Source organism: Bufo gargarizans, chromosome 6, assembly GCF_014858855.1.
Source record: "Bufo gargarizans isolate SCDJY-AF-19 chromosome 6, ASM1485885v1, whole genome shotgun sequence".
Classification (NCBI taxonomy): Eukaryota; Metazoa; Chordata; class Amphibia; order Anura; family Bufonidae; genus Bufo; species Bufo gargarizans.
In genome coordinates, this window is record NC_058085.1 from 19,151,998 (window position 1) to 19,169,220 (window position 17,223).

Sequence of the window (17,223 nt, forward strand, 5' to 3'; positions counted from 1 at the left end):
CTTACAATAGAAACTTCTAAAAAGTGACACCATTTTGGGAACTAGGGGATAAGGTGCCAATTTTATTGGTACCATTTGGGGGTACATATGATTTTTAATTGCTCTATATTACATTTTTTGTGAGGCAAGGTAAACAAAAAATGGATGTTTTGGCACCGTTTTTAGTTTTTACAACTTTCATCAGGTTAGATCATGTGCCATTTTTATAAGAGCAGGTTCTTACGGATGCAATGATATCAAATATGTCAACTTTCTATGTTTGTTTGTTTCCGTTTTACATAATAAAGCGTTTGTGTCTTTTTATTTTTGTGCCGATCATCTTGTACAGGGGCTCATTTTTTGCAGGAAGAGTTGACGTTTTTAGTGGTACCATTTTTGGGTACATATGATTTTTTGATCATTCATTATTACACTATATGGGGCAAGGTGACCCAAAAATGTGTTGTTTTGGTGCAGTTTTTATTTATTTTTACAGCGTTTACCTATGGGGTTAGGTCATGTGACATTTTTATAGAGCAGGTCATTACAGACGTGGCAATACCTAATATGTCAACTTTTTCTTATTTATTTAAGTTTTACACAATAATAGCATTTTTGAAACTGAAATAATGATGTTTTAGTGTCTCAATAGTCTGAGAGCCATAGCTTTTTAATTTTTTGGTCTCATTTTTTGCAGGATGAGGTGACGATTTGATGCTATTCTGAGGGGCATACGCCTTTTTGATCGCTTGGTGTTGCAATTTTTGTGATGTAAGGTGACAAAAATGCCTTTTTTATTTTTTACGGTGTTCATCTGAAGGGTTAGGTCATGTGATATTGTTATGGACGCAGCGATACCTAATATGTATATTTTTTTATTTGTTTCACTTTAGCACAAGAAGAGAGAATTACGATGGATATATGCTTTGGATAGTCTGTACCCTAGAGGGCTTAATGCTGAATTTAGGTGAGCCGAGGTTGATCTTGATTTGCCCTGTTGATGCGTTTTTCCTTTCTCAATTTTGTATGGTAGTGCAAAGGAATGGTGAAAACACAAATTTATATGAATCATATTATTTAATTTGAAACTAATGTGTGAATTTCTCTTTGCCTTTTAGAAATTTTAACCTACACATGATCGGATGGGGATCCCTGAACTGAACCTCTTTGAGAGTGGTGCCGCTCAGTGATAGTATCGGCGTTCTCCTTCTTTTGCGCAATTCCAAAAGATGTAATTTTTAGGTAGTGCTGTTTTTGGAATCTGGGGAGAACCCCCCTATGGCTGCGTTAATGCCGGCAATTGACAGCGGGGTTCATTGAAATGTCCCCCTCTGACATATGAAACCCTTTTGGTTGGGATCTACCTCGAAGGAGTTGTATCCCTTACCATATGCTGGACTATGTGGGAGTTACCTACCGCGGCTTGATATATTGTCATTAAGGCACTCTTGCACTGCTTATATAAATGAGATAAGCATTTGTAGAACCGTAGGGCTATTTGCCCTTAAGCAATATGGCGGGTTCAATACAATTGTGAAGAACGCATGCGTCAGGTCGAAGCGCTATGACACACATGATGATGCCCGTCTGGACATGCGCAATGAACTGTTGGAGACGCTCAATGGAACGCAATGGTCTCTGCGGTCGCCATGACTTCTAGAGGTTCGATTTCTAAGCTCTTCATCTGTTACACTTAGTCACTCTATATTATAATCTTATTCAAGATGTCATTTCTATGTATTTGATGTCTTGTACATTTTATTTTGATTTTGATCTGCCGATGTGGATTTGATTCTTGTATTGCAGATCTCATTGCACGTGTCACTTTATGCACACGCACTTTGTTTATTTTGTAGCACATGGATCAGATGTATTTAATTTAACCTCGATTGTAATTATACTGTGATTGGATGTTCATGTCTTTATAAGCCTTCATTTTCACTGTTTCAATGCTTAAGGAAGGCTCTTGTGAGCCGAAACGTCGCAAGTTTGCCACAATATGGGTGAATAAAAGTTTTTACTTTCACTACTCAGGAGTGCAGTCCCACTTTTTCGTTCTTATACTTATTGTAATAAACAAAGTGCGTGTTCATGAAGTGACACGTGCAATAAACGAGATAGACGAGGCGGCAAATCATAATGAGGTGGTTATTATGGGGGACTTCAACTACCCAGATATAGACTGGGAAACTGAAACTTGTATATCTCATAAGGGAAACAGGTTCTTGGCAATAACCAAAGACAATTACCTCTCCCAACTGGTTCAGGACCCGACTAGAGGGACGGCCATACTGGACTTATTATTAACCAATAGGCCGGACATAACAACAGACGTGCAGGTTGGGGGACACCTGGGAAATAGTGACCACAAAGTAATAACCTTCCAATTATCATTCAAAAGAGCGTTTCTACAGGGAGGAACAAAAATACCAAACTTCAAAAAAGGCTAAATTTAGCCAACTAAGAGAGGCCATAGGCCAAACTAACTGGGACAAAGTCCTCAAAAATAAAAATACAGCCACAAAATGGGATATCTTTAAAAACATCCTAAAATCTCATTGTGAGAGGTACATACCGTATGGTAATAAAAGGTTAAGGAACAAAAAGAAACCAATGTGGATAAATAGAACTGTAAAGAAAGCAATAAATGACAAAAAGGAAGCATATCATTCACTGAACCAGGAGGGTAGCACGGAAGCACAGAAAAACTATAAGGAAAAAAATAGAACATGTAAAAAACAAATAAAAGCGGCCAAACTAGAGACCGAGAGATTAATTGCCAAAGAGAGTAAAACTAACCCTAAAATGTTCTTCAATTATATAAATGTTAAAAAGTATAAATCTGAAGGTGTCGGCCCGTTAAAGAGTAATGAGGGGGAAGTCGCAGAGAGCGACGAGGAGAAAGCAAAGCTGTTAAATATTTTTTTCTCCAATGTATTCACTGAGGAAAATAAACTGTCAGATGACATGCAGAATGTAAAAATAAATTCCCCATTAAAAGTGTCCTGTCTGACCCAGGAAGAAGTACATCAACGACTTAAAAAGATTAAAATAGACAAATCGCCAGGACCGGATGACATACACCCTCGTATCCTAAGGGAATTAAGTAATGTCATAGCCAGACCCTTATTTCTGATATTTGCAGATTCTATACTGACAGGGAATGTCCCACAGGATTGACGCATAGCAAATGTGGTGCCAATATTCAAAAAGGGGCCAAAAACAGAGCCTGGAAACTATAGGCCGGTAAGTTTAACATCTGTTGTGGGTAAACTGTTTGAAGGTTTTCTGAGAGATGCTATATTAGAGCATCTTAACGGAAATAGGCAAATAACGCCATATCAGCATGGCTTCGTGAGGGATCGGTCATGTCAGACTAATTTAATCAGTTTCTATGAGGAGGTAAGTTCTAGACTTGACAGCGGCGAATCAATGGATGTCGTGTATCTGGACTTCTCCAAAGCATTTGACACTGTACCACATAAAAGGTTAGTATATAAAATGAGAATGCTCGGACTGGGAGAAAACGTCTGTATGTGGGTAAGTAACAGGCTCAATGATAGAAAACAGAGGGTGGTTATTAATGGTACACACTCAGATTGGGTCACTGTCACTAGTGGGGCACCTCAGGGGTCAGTATTGGGCCCTATTCTCTTCAATATATTTATTGATGATCTTGTAGAAGGCTTGCATAGTAAAGTATCAATTTTCGCAGATGACACCAAACTGTGTAAAGTAATTAACACTGAAGAGGACAGTATACTACTACAGAGGGATCTGGATAGATTGGAGGCTTGGGCAGATAAGTGGCAGATGAGGTTTAACACTGATAAATGTAAAGTTATGCACATGGGAAGGAAAAATGCAAGTCACCCGTACATACTAAATGGTAAAACACTCGGTAACACTGACATGGAAAAGGACCTAGGAATTTTAATAAACAGCAAACTAAGCTGCAAAAAGCAGTGCCAGGCAGCTGCTGCCAAGGCCAACAAGATAATGGGTTGCATCAGAAGGGGCATAGATTCCCGTGATAAGAACATAGTCCTACCACTTTACAAATCGCTAGTCAGACCACACACGGAGTACTGTGTACAGTTCTGGGCTCCTGTAAACAAGGCAGACATAGCAGAGCTGGAGAAGGTCCAGAGGAGGGCAACTAAAGTAATAACTGGAATGGGGCAACTACAGTACCCTGAAAGATTATCAAAATTAGGGTTATTCACTTTAGAAAAAAGACGACTGAGGGGAGATCTAATTAATATGTATAAATATATCAGGGGTCAGTACAGAGATCTATCCCATCATCTATTCATTCCCAGGACGGTGACTGTGACGAGGGGACATCCTCTGCGTCTGGAGGAAAGAAGGTTTGTACACAAACATAGAAAAGGATTCTTTACGGTAAGAGCAGTGAGACTATGGAACTCTCTGCCTGAGGAGGTGGTGATGGTGAGTACAATAAAGGAATTCAAGAGGGGCCTGGACGTATTTCTGGAGCTTAATAATATTACAGGCTATAGCTACTAGAGAGGGGTCGTTGATCCAGGGAGATATTCTGATTGCCTGATTGGAGTCGGGAAGGAAGTTTATGTTCCCCTAAAGTGGAGAAAACTGGCTTTTTTTTTGCCTTCCTCTGGATCAACTTGCGGGATAACAGGCCGAACTGGATGGACAAATGTCTTTTTTCGGCCTTATGTACTATGTTACTATGTTACTATTGGGTATTGCCGCTACCTTTTGTTGGACTTTGCACCCATACGCTGGATGGTGCTCCCGTTGGACTTTTTTTTCTATATATATATATATACAGTCATGTGAAAAAATTAGGACACCCTTTGAAAGCATGTGGTTTTTTGTAACATTTTTAATAAAAGGTTATTTCATCTCCGTTTCAACAATACAGAGAGATTAAAGTAATCCAACTAAACAAAGAAAACTGAAGAAAAGTCTTTTCAAGATCTTCTGTAAATGTCATTCTACAAAAATGCCTATTCTAACTGAGGAAAAAGATAGGACACCCTTGCCCCTAATAGCGAGTGTTACCTCCTTTGGCTGAAATAACTGCAGTGAGACGGTTCTTGTAGCCATCTACCAGTCTTCGACATCGGTCTGAGGAAATTTTACCCCACTCCTCAATGCAGAACTTTTTCAGCTGTGAGATGTTTGAGGGGTTTCTTGCACGTACAGCCCTTTTCAAGTCACCCCACAGCATCTCAATGGGATTCAAATCTGGACTTTGACTTGGCCATTCCAGGACTCTCCATTTCTTCTTTTTAAGCCAATCTTTGGTTGATTTACTAGTATGTTTTGGGTCATTGTCATGTTGCATGGTCCAGTTCCGCTTCAGCTTTAATTTTCTAACTGATGGTCTCACATGTTCTTCAAGCACCTTCTGATACACAGTAGAATTCATCGTGGATTCTATGATGGTGAGCTGACCAGGTCCTGCTGCAGCAAAGCAGCCCCAAACCATGACACTTCCACCTCCATGCTTCACAGTTGGTATGAGGTTCTTTTCTTGGAATGCTGTGTTTGGTTTACGCCAAACATGTCCTCTGCTGTGGTGTCCAAATAATTCAATTTTGGACTCATCTGTCCAAAGAACATTATTCCAGAAGTCCTGGTCTTTGTCAACTTTATCTCTGGCAAATGTCAGTCTGGCCTCGATGTTTCTCTTGGAAAGCAAAGGTTTCCTCCTTGCACACCTCCCATGCAAGTTAAACTTGTACAGTCTCTTTCTGATTGTAGAGGCATGTACTTCTACATCAACAGTAGCCAGAGCCTGCTGTAGTTCTCGAGATGACACTTTAGGGTTTTTGGAGACCTCTTTTAGCATCTTGCGGTCTGCTCTTGGGGTGAACTTGCTGGGGCGACCAGTCCTGGGCATGTTGGCAGTTGTTTTGAAAGCCCTCCACTTGTAGACTATCTTCCGGACAGTGGAATGGCTGATTTCAAAATCTTTTGAGATCTTTTTAAATCCCTTCCCAGACTCATAGGCTACTACAATCTTTTTTCTGAAGTCCTCTGACAGCTCTTTTGCTCTCACCATGGTGCTCACTCTCACTTCAACAGTCAGGAGCACACCAAACTAAATGTCTGAGGTTTAAATAGGGCAAGCCTCATTCAACATGCAGAGTAACGATCTACTAATTATGTGCACCTGGTGTGATATACCTGTGTGAGATCTGAGCCAATTTAAGAGGGAATACATGTGAGGGTGTCCTATCTTTTTCCTCAGTTAGAATAGGCATTTTTGTAGAATGACATTTACAGAAGATCTTGAAAAGACTTTTCTTCAGTTTTCTTTGTTTAGTTGGATTACTTTAATCTCTCTGTATTGTTGAAACGGAGATGAAATAACCTTTTATTAAAAATGTTACAAAAAACCACATGCTTTCAAAGGGTGTCCTAATTTTTTCACATGACTGTATATATATATATGTATATATATATATATATATATATATATATACTGTATATACACAGTATCTCACAAAAATGAATACACTCCCTAGAAATTTGTAAATATCTTTTCATTGGACGCCCCTGAAGATCTGATACTTTGATACGATGTAAAGTAGTCAGTGTACAGCTTGTGTAATGGTGTAAATTTGGTGTGCCCTCAAAATAACTCAACACACAGCCACTAATGTCTACACCGCTGGTAACAAAAGTGAGTACACCCCTAAGTGAGAATAGCCAAATTGTGCCCAATAGAAAAAACATTTCCCGAACTCGGGTTCAGTTTCAAGGTTCCACTTGGAACCAACTTGAGTTCGAGAAATTATTTTTTACAGTACAAATTTATTTATGAACTTATTGCGAGAAGTCTTGCGAGACTTCGCGAAGCAATAACTTCGGCTCATCGGAGCCAATACATTCTAATGCTGTATCTTGCTCCTGCTCTGTACAGTATTAGAATGAAGTTTCACTTGAATCGACTTTGGATGTTTCATCCAAAGTCGATTCGCTCATCTCTAGTCATCATCATAGAGATTGTACTGAAAACTAAATCTTCTGATAGTCTCTCTGTTCGGGGTGGTGTAGAGAGAGAAAAGAGTAGAGGACCTAGGACTGAACCCAACACCGAGAGGGAGATAATAAGAAGCATGGACAGCAAATGATACATTAAAGGAGCGATCAGAGAGAAAGGAAGAGAACCAGGAAAGAGCAGTGTCCTTAAGGCCAATGAGGTGGAGCATGGTGAGAAGGAGTTTGTGGTCTATTGTATCAAACGCTGCAGAGAGATCAAGAAGAATCAGTAGAGAATAGTCGCCATTCCTGTTTGCTGTCAGAAGATCAGTAGACATTTTAGTAAAGGCAGTTTCTGTAGAGTGGAGAGAGGGAAAGGCAGATTGAAAAGGTAGAAGAGAGTAAAAGAGTAGCGTTGAGCGAGCATGCTCGGCCAAACACCATTTTGACTCGAGCATACGCAGTGTTCGGCAGAGCATCGCGATGCTCGAGTCAGTGTAGTTAAATCTAATTTAGCCTCTATTTCTGAAAAGTTTCTACCGGTATTTTAACTCACAACCTTCTACATTAGAGGCAAGAAACTTAACCACTCAGCTATAAAGTTGAATCTTAGACTGTGTCAGAAAACCCTCATAGTAGTTTCTCATGTAGTAAGTTTTCCTATACAGCAGAAGTAGTATTTTATATTTCACTGCAGGTTAACATGTAGCTCTATAGCGTGGTGGTTAAGGTTCTTGGCTCTAATGTAGAAAGGTGTGAATTCAAATCCTGGCAGAAACTTTTCAGAAATAGAGGCTAAATTAAATTTAGATATTTTATATATTGTTTTGTAATTGTAAAAAAATGTATGGCACAAAATAAATGTGTAATTACTAGAAAAATAAATAAATAAATATATATATATATATATATATATATATATATATATATATAGAATCATACTTCTGATATACTGTATATGAATGCATAATATGTGGGAAACTAATACTGATATTTTAGCCATAATATATTTACATATATTATAATATATTATATATTCTAAATATATAATAATATGTGCAAATATATATTGGCTAAAAATATGTTTAAATTAAATTTAGCTTCTATTTCTGAAATGTTTCTGCAGGGATTTGAACTCATATCCTTCTACATTAGAGCCAAGAATGTTAACCACTACACTATAGAGCTACATGTTAACCTGCAGTGAAATATAAAATGCTACTTCTGTTGTATAGGAATACTTACTACATGAGAATCTATAGTACTATGAGGTTTTTCTTACATAGTTTATCATTTAGCTTTATAGCTGAGTGGTTAAAGTTCTTGCCTGTAATGTAGAAGGTTGTGAGTTCAAATCTCAGCAGACACTTTTCAGAAATAGAGGCTAAATGAGATTTAAATCCACTGGGTGTCCCCAACACTGACTCCATATATGGACATAGCTATATATGGAGTCAGAGCAGGGACTCCTAAGCCGCTGACTCACACTGGGGGATTCACTTACTGTGTAGTGATCTTCTGCATAGACCTCCATGGGATCCGGCACCCTCCCCTATTTCGAGCAGAAGGTGCCTGGTTTAATGCTCATGTTCTCCAATTGACTTCCGGAAAGAGATGTTCCAGAAGTCTAGAAATGAAGGGGAGGTTAGAAACAGGTTGGTAGTGAGCGGCACAGGTCGGGTCAAGGCGGGTAATGAGAGCCGGGGAGAGGGACTGGAGAAGGTGCGAGGGGGATAGGATCACTGCTACAGGTGGTGGGACGAGAAACCTAAAGACTTCTTCATCTGTTATAGCGTCAGAGGAGAGAGAGCACATGGAAGTGTGGGAGGGAGGAGGATCGAAATTGGTTGGGGGCCTGGAAATTATTTCCTGCTGGATGTAACCGATCTTGTCTCTGAAGTAGGTGGCCAGATCATCAGTGCAGGTCCTATCTTCTCTTCATGATGCAACCACTGTCTTCTAGAACTCAACAAGCTCTCACCCCTGCGTCTCACACAGAGCAGAACCCAACAAATCCATCCCCAGCCCAGACACAAACCAAACAGAAAAGTGGAGGCTTCCAGAGTCCAGAACGAAGCCGGAAGAAATCCCACCCAAGGAAGACTTCATGGCCTACAGAGAAGCTGCTTCATGTCTGCTCTCACCTCCTCACAGCAGGACTTCTTCACTTCTATTACGTTGTCTCTGTCCCACAACCCCAAATAATTATTTCATACCTTTACCTCCCTCTGCCCCCCCCCCCGTACCCTGTCTGACACCCCTCATCTCAGCTGAGGACTATGCCTCTTATCTCTAAATCATCGGCAGCGTTAGATGAAGCTCGGAGCCGCCGTCCTCTCAGCCTCTCTACGTTACTACTCGCTTGTCACAACCAGACAGCTGAGAAGCTCTGACAGAAGCCTTTCAGAACCTCCTCCTTAAGTTTTCTTTGTTTTGGTTTTCAGTTCCTCATCTCGTTAGCCTCTCTCAGCTGTCATATAGTTGGACTGATTGCATCCCTTTAAATTCCTCCCCATAATGCATTAGTGTGCGGCTTATACAACTTCCTGGAGTGTGTGTGCATGCTGATCCTATTTTCCAGTCTTCTACAAGATAAGTGCTGTACATTTATTTGTGACTTTCTGTTTGCTGGATCCCAGGTGACCCTGACTCCCTCCGTGTCTAGTGTAGGGAGCCGGTGGTCGTGTCACCTCACTATTGTAGGGTGTTCAGGTGGTATATAGTCGAGGTACGAGGATATGTGATCATCCACTATTGGGGGGGTTCGCATAAGCTGAGCAGTCAGGGAGAGTGCCAGGTCTTATGCAGGGGTCTCCCTTTTGTTCCTTAGTTTTGGATCAAGTGAGTCATATATTCATTTTGCATTGGCTTGTTTCCTGTACACCTTCCGTGACATTATAAGCCGCCAAAACCGTCTCAAGCATGGATCCGGTTTCACTTTTGAACGCTTCCAGGGTCTTTTATTGGAGGTAGCTGATCTCCGTAAGACTCTTTCTCAGTTTCTAGTGACTGGTTCAGCTTGCGTTCATGGAGTTTGTTCTGAGCCGAAGATCTCGCTCCCGGATACGTTCTCCGGGTGTAGTGAGAATTTTGTGCGTTTCAGAGAGGCTTGCAAACTCCATTTTCGCCTTCTTCCCCATTCCTCTGGTGATGAGGAACAGAGGGTGGGGATCATTATATCGCTGCTCAGGGGTAACGCTCAGTTCTTGGTCGTGGGCCTTTTCGCTGCCGGTGGGGGCACGGCCCCTCCGTTCAGTGGATGAATTCTTTTTAGCCCTGGGTCAGATATATGATGATCCGGATCGTGTTGCTTTGGCTGAGTCTAGACTACGTCTGTTATGCTAGGGTAAACAATCCGCAGAGATATACTGCTCAGAATTTCGGAGATGGGCAGCTGATACTGGTTGGAATGATGCTGCCCTCCGAAGTCAATTTTGCCATGGTCTTTCAGAGGGATTGAAAGATGCATTTGCCTTTCATGAGAGGCCTATCTCCTTGGACTCTGCTATGTCTCAGGCCGTTCGTATTGACAGGCGTCTTAGAGAGAGAGAGGAGAGATCTCTCCTTCCTGTCATACTCAGTCCCAGGACAGTGCAGCGGTCTCATTCTGTGCGCAGGGGTCTCAGTCGCTGTCGGCCCCTTCTGAGCAGGAGCCCATGCAGCTGGGGTTGATTGCCTCTGACAATAGAAGATTTAGCCCGCATGGGAAGGTTTGTTTTTGTTGTGGAGGTATAAATCATTTGGCAAATGTTTGTCCCTCTAGGAGATTCAGGCAGTTTTCTGGGAGTAATAAAGAAACAAAAAGGAAAAAATCTTTTAAAAATGTTCCATCTGTTACTATTGGCAGGGTTGAGGCGGAAATTGAAGGTTTTCCGTTTGCTTGTAGTTCCCGTTTTGTCCTGCCTGCCATTTTTTGTGAGATTTTTGTAGATAGTGGAGCAGCTGTCAATCTCATTGATAATCATTTTGCGATAACTCATGGTTTCCAGGTATGCACTTTGGGAAAGGATTTTCCTGTTTTTGCTATTGATTCCGCTTCACTTTCTCAGAAATCATTAAAGGGAACAGTTCACAATATCCATTTAATTGTGAGTGATGCTCATGTTGAGGATGTGTCATGTTTCGTCCTTAGCGGATTACCTACTTCTCTTGTGTTGGGGCTACCCTGGCTCACTAAACATAACCCCACCATTGATTGGCAAGCGAGGCAAATAAATGGTTTGAGTGACTTTTGCAGAGAGAATTGCCTCACGACATCTGTTTCTGAGGTTGCTACTAAGACTGTACCACCTTTTCTCTCTGAATTTTCGGATGTCTTCTCTGAGAGTGGAGTTCAGGATTTGCCCCCGCACAGGGAGTACGATTGCCCTATTAATCTCATCCCAGGCGCCAAACTGCCTAAATCTCGTTTATACAATCTTTCCCAACCTGAAAGGGTCGCTATGCGTGCTTATATCTCGGAGAGTCTGAGAAAAGGAGACATACGACCCTCGAAGTCCCCTGTTGCCGCTGGTTTTTTCTTTGTTAAGAAAAAAGATGGTTCTTTAAGACCTTGTCTGGATTTCAGGGAGCTGAACAGTATCACTATTCGTGACCCTTATCCGCTTCATCTGATCCCGGACCTGTTTAACCAGATTGTTGGGGCTAAAGTCTTTTCCAAATTGGATCTAAGAGGGGCATACAACCTGGTCAGGGTCAGAGAAGGAGACGAATGGAAGACGGCCTTCAATACCCCTGAGGGCCATTTTGAGAATTTGGTTATGCCTTTTGGTTTGATGAATGCCCCAGCCGTTTTTCAGCATTTCGTGAACAGCATTTTTTATCATTTAATGGGAAAATTTGTGTTAGTGTATTTGGATGACATTTAGATTTTTTCTCCTGATTTCAAAACTCATAAGGAACACTTACGTCAGGTCTTGCTCATCCTGCGGGAGAATAAATTATACGCGAAACTGGAAAAATGTGTGTTTGCGGTTCCAGAAATTCAATTTCTGGGGTTTCTTCTCTCCGCTTCTGGTTTTCGCATGGACCCAGAGAAGGTCCGCGCTGTGCTTGAGTGGGAGCTTCCTGAGAATCAAAAGGCGCTGATGCGTTTTTTGGGCTTTGCCAATTATTACAGGAAATTTATTTTGAATTATTCCTCTATTGTTAAACCACTCACTGATATGACCAGAAAGGGGGTAGATTTTTCTTCCTGGTCGGTAGAGGCGCGTAAGGACTTTTCTAATATCAAGGAGAGTTTTGCTTCCGCTCCCATCTTGGTACAACCTGATATTTCTCTACCCTTCATAGTTGAGGTTGATGCTTCTGAGGTGGGTGTGGGTGCGGTCTTGTCTCAGGGTTCCTCTCCTGCCAAATGGCAACCGTGTGCCTTTTTCTCAAAGAAACTCTCCTCCGCAGAGAGAAATTACGATGTGGGAGATAGGGAATTGTTGGCCATCAAGTTGGCTTTTGAGGAATGGCGCCATTGGCTAGAGGGAGCCAGACACCCTATTACCGTGTTTACTGACCATAAAAATTGGCCTACTTTGAGTCAGCCAAGCGTCTGAACCCGAGACAGGCCAGATGGTCTTTGTTCTTTTCAAGGTTTAATTTTGTCACTTTCCGCCCTGGGGTTAAGAATGTGAAGGCAGATGCCCTGTCATGTTGTTTTCCGGGAGGTGGGAATTTTGAAGACCCCCTATTTTGGCTGAAGGTGTGGTGGTCTCTGCTCTTTTTCCTGAATTGGAGGCAGAGGTGCAGGCAGCCTAGTCAGAGGCTCCTGATCTTTGTCCTCCTGGGAGGTTGTTTGTGCCTCTTGCTTTAAGACACAAGAATTTTAAGGAACACCACGATACGGTCCTTGCTGGGCACCCGGGGGCAGGAGCCACAGTGGATCTCATCGCTCGGAGATTCTGGTGGCCTGTGCTTTGTAAGTCGGTTGAGGGTTTTGTGGCAGCCTGCGAGACTTGCGCTCGTGCCAAAGTCCCTCATTCACGGCCATCAGGTCCTCTCCTTCCCTTACCCATTCCTTCCCGTCCTTGGACACATCTGTCCATGGACTTCATAACGGACCTGCCTCGTTCCTCGGGGAAGACTGTGATTCTGGTGGTGGTGGACCGTTTTAGCAAAATGGTGCATTTCATCCCTTTTCCTGGTTTGCCCAATGCTAAGACGCTGGCGCAGGCATTTATTGATCACATTGTCAAATTGCACGGTATTCCTTCAGACATAGTCTCTGATAGGGGCACGCAGTTTGTTTCCAGATTCTGGAAGGCTTTCTGTTCTCGCTTGGGGGTTCGGTTGTCATTCTCTTCTGCTTTCCACCCGCAGTTGAATGGCCAGACAGAGTGCGTCAATCAGAATCTGAAGACATATCTGCGCTGTTTTGTGGCGGGGAATCAGGAGGATTGGTGTTCTTTTTTGTCCCTTGCTGAGTTTGCTTTAAATAACCATCGTCAGGAGTCCTCTGATAAGTCACCATTTTTTGGTGCATATGGGTTTCATCCGCAGTTTGGGACTTTCTCGGGAGAGGGGTCTTCTGGTTTACCTGATGAGGACAGATTCTCTTCGTCTTTGTCATCTATTTGGCAAAAGATTCAGGATAATCTAAAGAGCATGAGTGAGAGATATAAGCGTGTGGCAGATAAGAGACGTGTGCCTGGTCCGGACCTGAATGTTGGTGATCTGGTGTGGTTGTCTACCAAGAATATCAAATTGAAGGTTCCCTCCTGGAAGTTGGGTCCTAGGTTTATTGGGCCTTACAAAATCCTGTCTGTCATCAATCCTGTTGCCTACCGTTTTGATCTTCCTCAGACTTGGAAGATCCATAATGTTTTTCATAAGTCCATATTGAAACCTTATGTTCAACACATTGTACCCTCGCCTTTGCCTCCTCCTCCGATTATGGTTGATGGGAATCTTGAATTTCAGGTCTCTAGGATTGTGGATTCTCGTCTTGTCCGCGGTTCTGTCCCAGTGACGGACATTAAGGCCACTCGTCTCATCAGGGCTTTCCATAGGTCCCATCTTGAGAAGGTGGGCTCTGAGTGTCCGGAGTTCACTCGTAGAGGGAGGGGTACTGTCACAACCAGACAGCTGAGAAGATCTGACAGAAGCCTTTCAGAACCTCCTCCTTGAGTTTTATTTGTTTTGGTTTTCAGTTCCTCATCTCGTTAGCCTCTCTTAGCTGTCATGTAGTTGGACTGATTGCATCCCTTTAAATTCCTCCCCATAATGCATTAGTGCGCGGCTTATACAACTTCCTGGAGTGTGTGTGCATGCTGATCCTATTTTCCAGTCTTCTACAAGATAAGTGCTGTACATTTATTTGTGATTTTCTGTTTGCTGGATCACAGGTGACCCTGACTCTCTCCGTGTCTAGTGTAGGGAGCCGGTGGTCGTGTCCCCTCACTATTGTAGGGTGTTCAGGTGGTATATAGTCGAGGTACGAGGATATGCGATCATCCACCATTGGGGTGTTCGCATAGGCTGAGCAGTCAGGGAGAGTGCCAGGTCTTATGCAGGGGTCTCCCTTTTGTTCCTTAGTTTTGGATCCAGTGAGTCATATATTCATTTTGCATTGTCTTGTTTCCTGTACACCTTCCATGACATCGCTGCTCTTCCCACATAACCTGCTTTACCGCTGTCACTGAGGACAACCTTCCCGCCTTCTCCCCATCCCCCGTCACACTAATCACCGCTTTACCTCCCCGAGCCGGTCCTGCCTCCGATCACAATCTGTCCGACATTTCCGCCGTTCTCCAGCGTCGCCGGATGCGTTTTTTCTAATCTCCAAAGACTAAAATCTCATCTTTGAAATTCAGCCAATGATACAAGACTGAAACAAGGGAACTTATCTCCTGTCCACTGATTGTGGGGTCCATCCGCTGGGGGCCCCTGCCAGTCAGGAGAACGGGGCCCATGTTCCCCCATTGGAGCAGCAGACAAGCTCACATCAACTACAAAGACAATCCCCAGCGATAAGACACAGCGCGGCCATTTATGTGCTAACACTAGGAACAACAGAAGAGAAGTTTATTCCTCCTTTTCCCCCACAGCGGAAATCCTACATCTGCCCTGACATAAGGTATCGCTGACATCATTTCTAATAACTGATATGGAGAAAAGGGACAGAGTTACCCCTAAACATCTCCTGAGCACACACAGAGCCCCGATACCAGCAGATTACATCGCCGGCTCTGCTACATGGACATGACAGAGACTCCGCTGTAGTAACTGAACATTACACATACACAGCTCTGCTACATGGACATGACAAAGACTCCGCTGTAGTAACTGAACATTACACATACACAGCTCTGCTACATGGACATGTCAAAGACTCAGCTGTAGTAACTGAACATCACACATACACAGCTCTGCTACATGGACATTACAAAGACTCAGCTGTAGTCACTGAACATTACACATACACAGCTCTGCTGCATGGATATGACAAAGATTCTGCTGTAGTAACTGAACATCACACATACACAGCTCTGCTACATGGACATGACAGAGACTCAGCTGTAGTAACTGAACATTACACATACACAGCTCTGCTACATGGACATGACAAAGACTCCGCTGTAGTAACTGAACATTACACATACACAGCTCTGCTACATGGACATGACAAAGACTCCGCTGTAGTAACTGAACATTACACATACACAGCTCTGCTACATGGACATGACAGAGACTCAGCTGTAGTAACTGAACATTACACATACACAGCTCTGCTGCATGGACATGACAGAGACTCTGCTGTAGTAACTGAACATTACACATACACAGCTCTGCTGCATGGACATGACAGAGACTCCGCTGTAGTAACTGAACATTACACATACACAGCTCTGCTACATGGACATGACAGAGACTCCGCTGTAGTAACTGAACATTACACATACACAGCTCTGCTACATGGACATGACAAAGACTCAGCTGTAGTAACTGAACATTACACATACACAGCTCTGCTACATGGACATGACAAAGACTCAGCTGTAGTAACTGAACATTACACATACACAGCTCTGCTACATGGACATGACAAAGACTCAGCTGTAGTAACTGAACATCACACATACACAGCTCTGCTACATGGACAGGACAAAGACTCAGCTGTAGTAACTGAACATTACACATACACAGCTCTGCTGCATGGACATGACAGAGACTCAGCTGTAGTAACTGAACATTACACATACACAGCTCTGCTACATGGACATGACAAAGACTCAGCTGTAGTAACTGAACATTACACATACACAGCGCTGCTACATGGACATTACAAAGACTCAGCTGTAGTCACTGAACATTATACATACACAGCTCTGCTACATGGACATGACAGAGACTCCGCTGTAGTAACTGAACATTACACATACACAGCTCTGCTGCATGGATATGACAAAGATTCTGCTGTAGTAACTGAACATCACACATACACAGCTCTGCTACATGGACATGACAAAGACTCAGCTGTAGTAACTGAACATTACACATACACAGCGCTGCTACATGGACATTACAAAGACTCAGCTGTAGTCACTGAACATTATACATACACAGCTCTGCTACATGGACATGACAGAGACTCCGCTGTAGTAACTGAACATTACACATACACAGCTCTGCTGCATGGATATGACAAAGATTCTGCTGTAGTAACTGAACATCACACATACACAGCTCTGCTACATGGACATGACAAAGACTCAGCTGTAGTAACTGAACATTACACATACACAGCTCTACTACATGGACATGACAAAGACTCCGCTGTAGTAACTGAACATTACACATACACAGCTCTGCTACATGGACATGACAAAGACTCTGCTGTAGTAACTGAACATTACACATACACAGCTCTGCTACATGGACATGACAAAGACTCCGCTGTAGTAACTGAACATTACACATACACAGCTCTGCTACATGGACATGACAGAGACTCCGCTGTAGTAACTGAACATTACACATACACAGCTCTGCTACATGGACATGACAGAGACTCCGCTGTAGTAACTGAACATTACACATACACAGCCCTGCTACATGGACATGACAGAGACTCAGCTGTAGTAACTGAACATTACACATACACAGCTCTGCTGCACACACTGATACAACTCTTTAGAGGCATATTACACATAAACAGCTTGGTTGTATGCACATAGAGCGGATAACCCTGGTCATATGATCTGCATGACTCCTCCCACACCTGATCACATGGTCATGACATCATCACAGGTCCTGTACCTTCTGCAGCACAGCCTG

At 42.7% G+C, this 17,223-nt stretch overlaps 1 protein-coding gene across 1 annotated transcript in view; it reads left to right on the plus strand.

The window, feature by feature from the left end:
* LOC122940407 (zinc finger protein 850-like) overlaps positions 1-17,223 on the plus strand; it is a 335,684-nt gene that overhangs the window by 272,420 nt on the left and 46,041 nt on the right. The gene's annotated exons all lie outside the window — the stretch shown is intronic.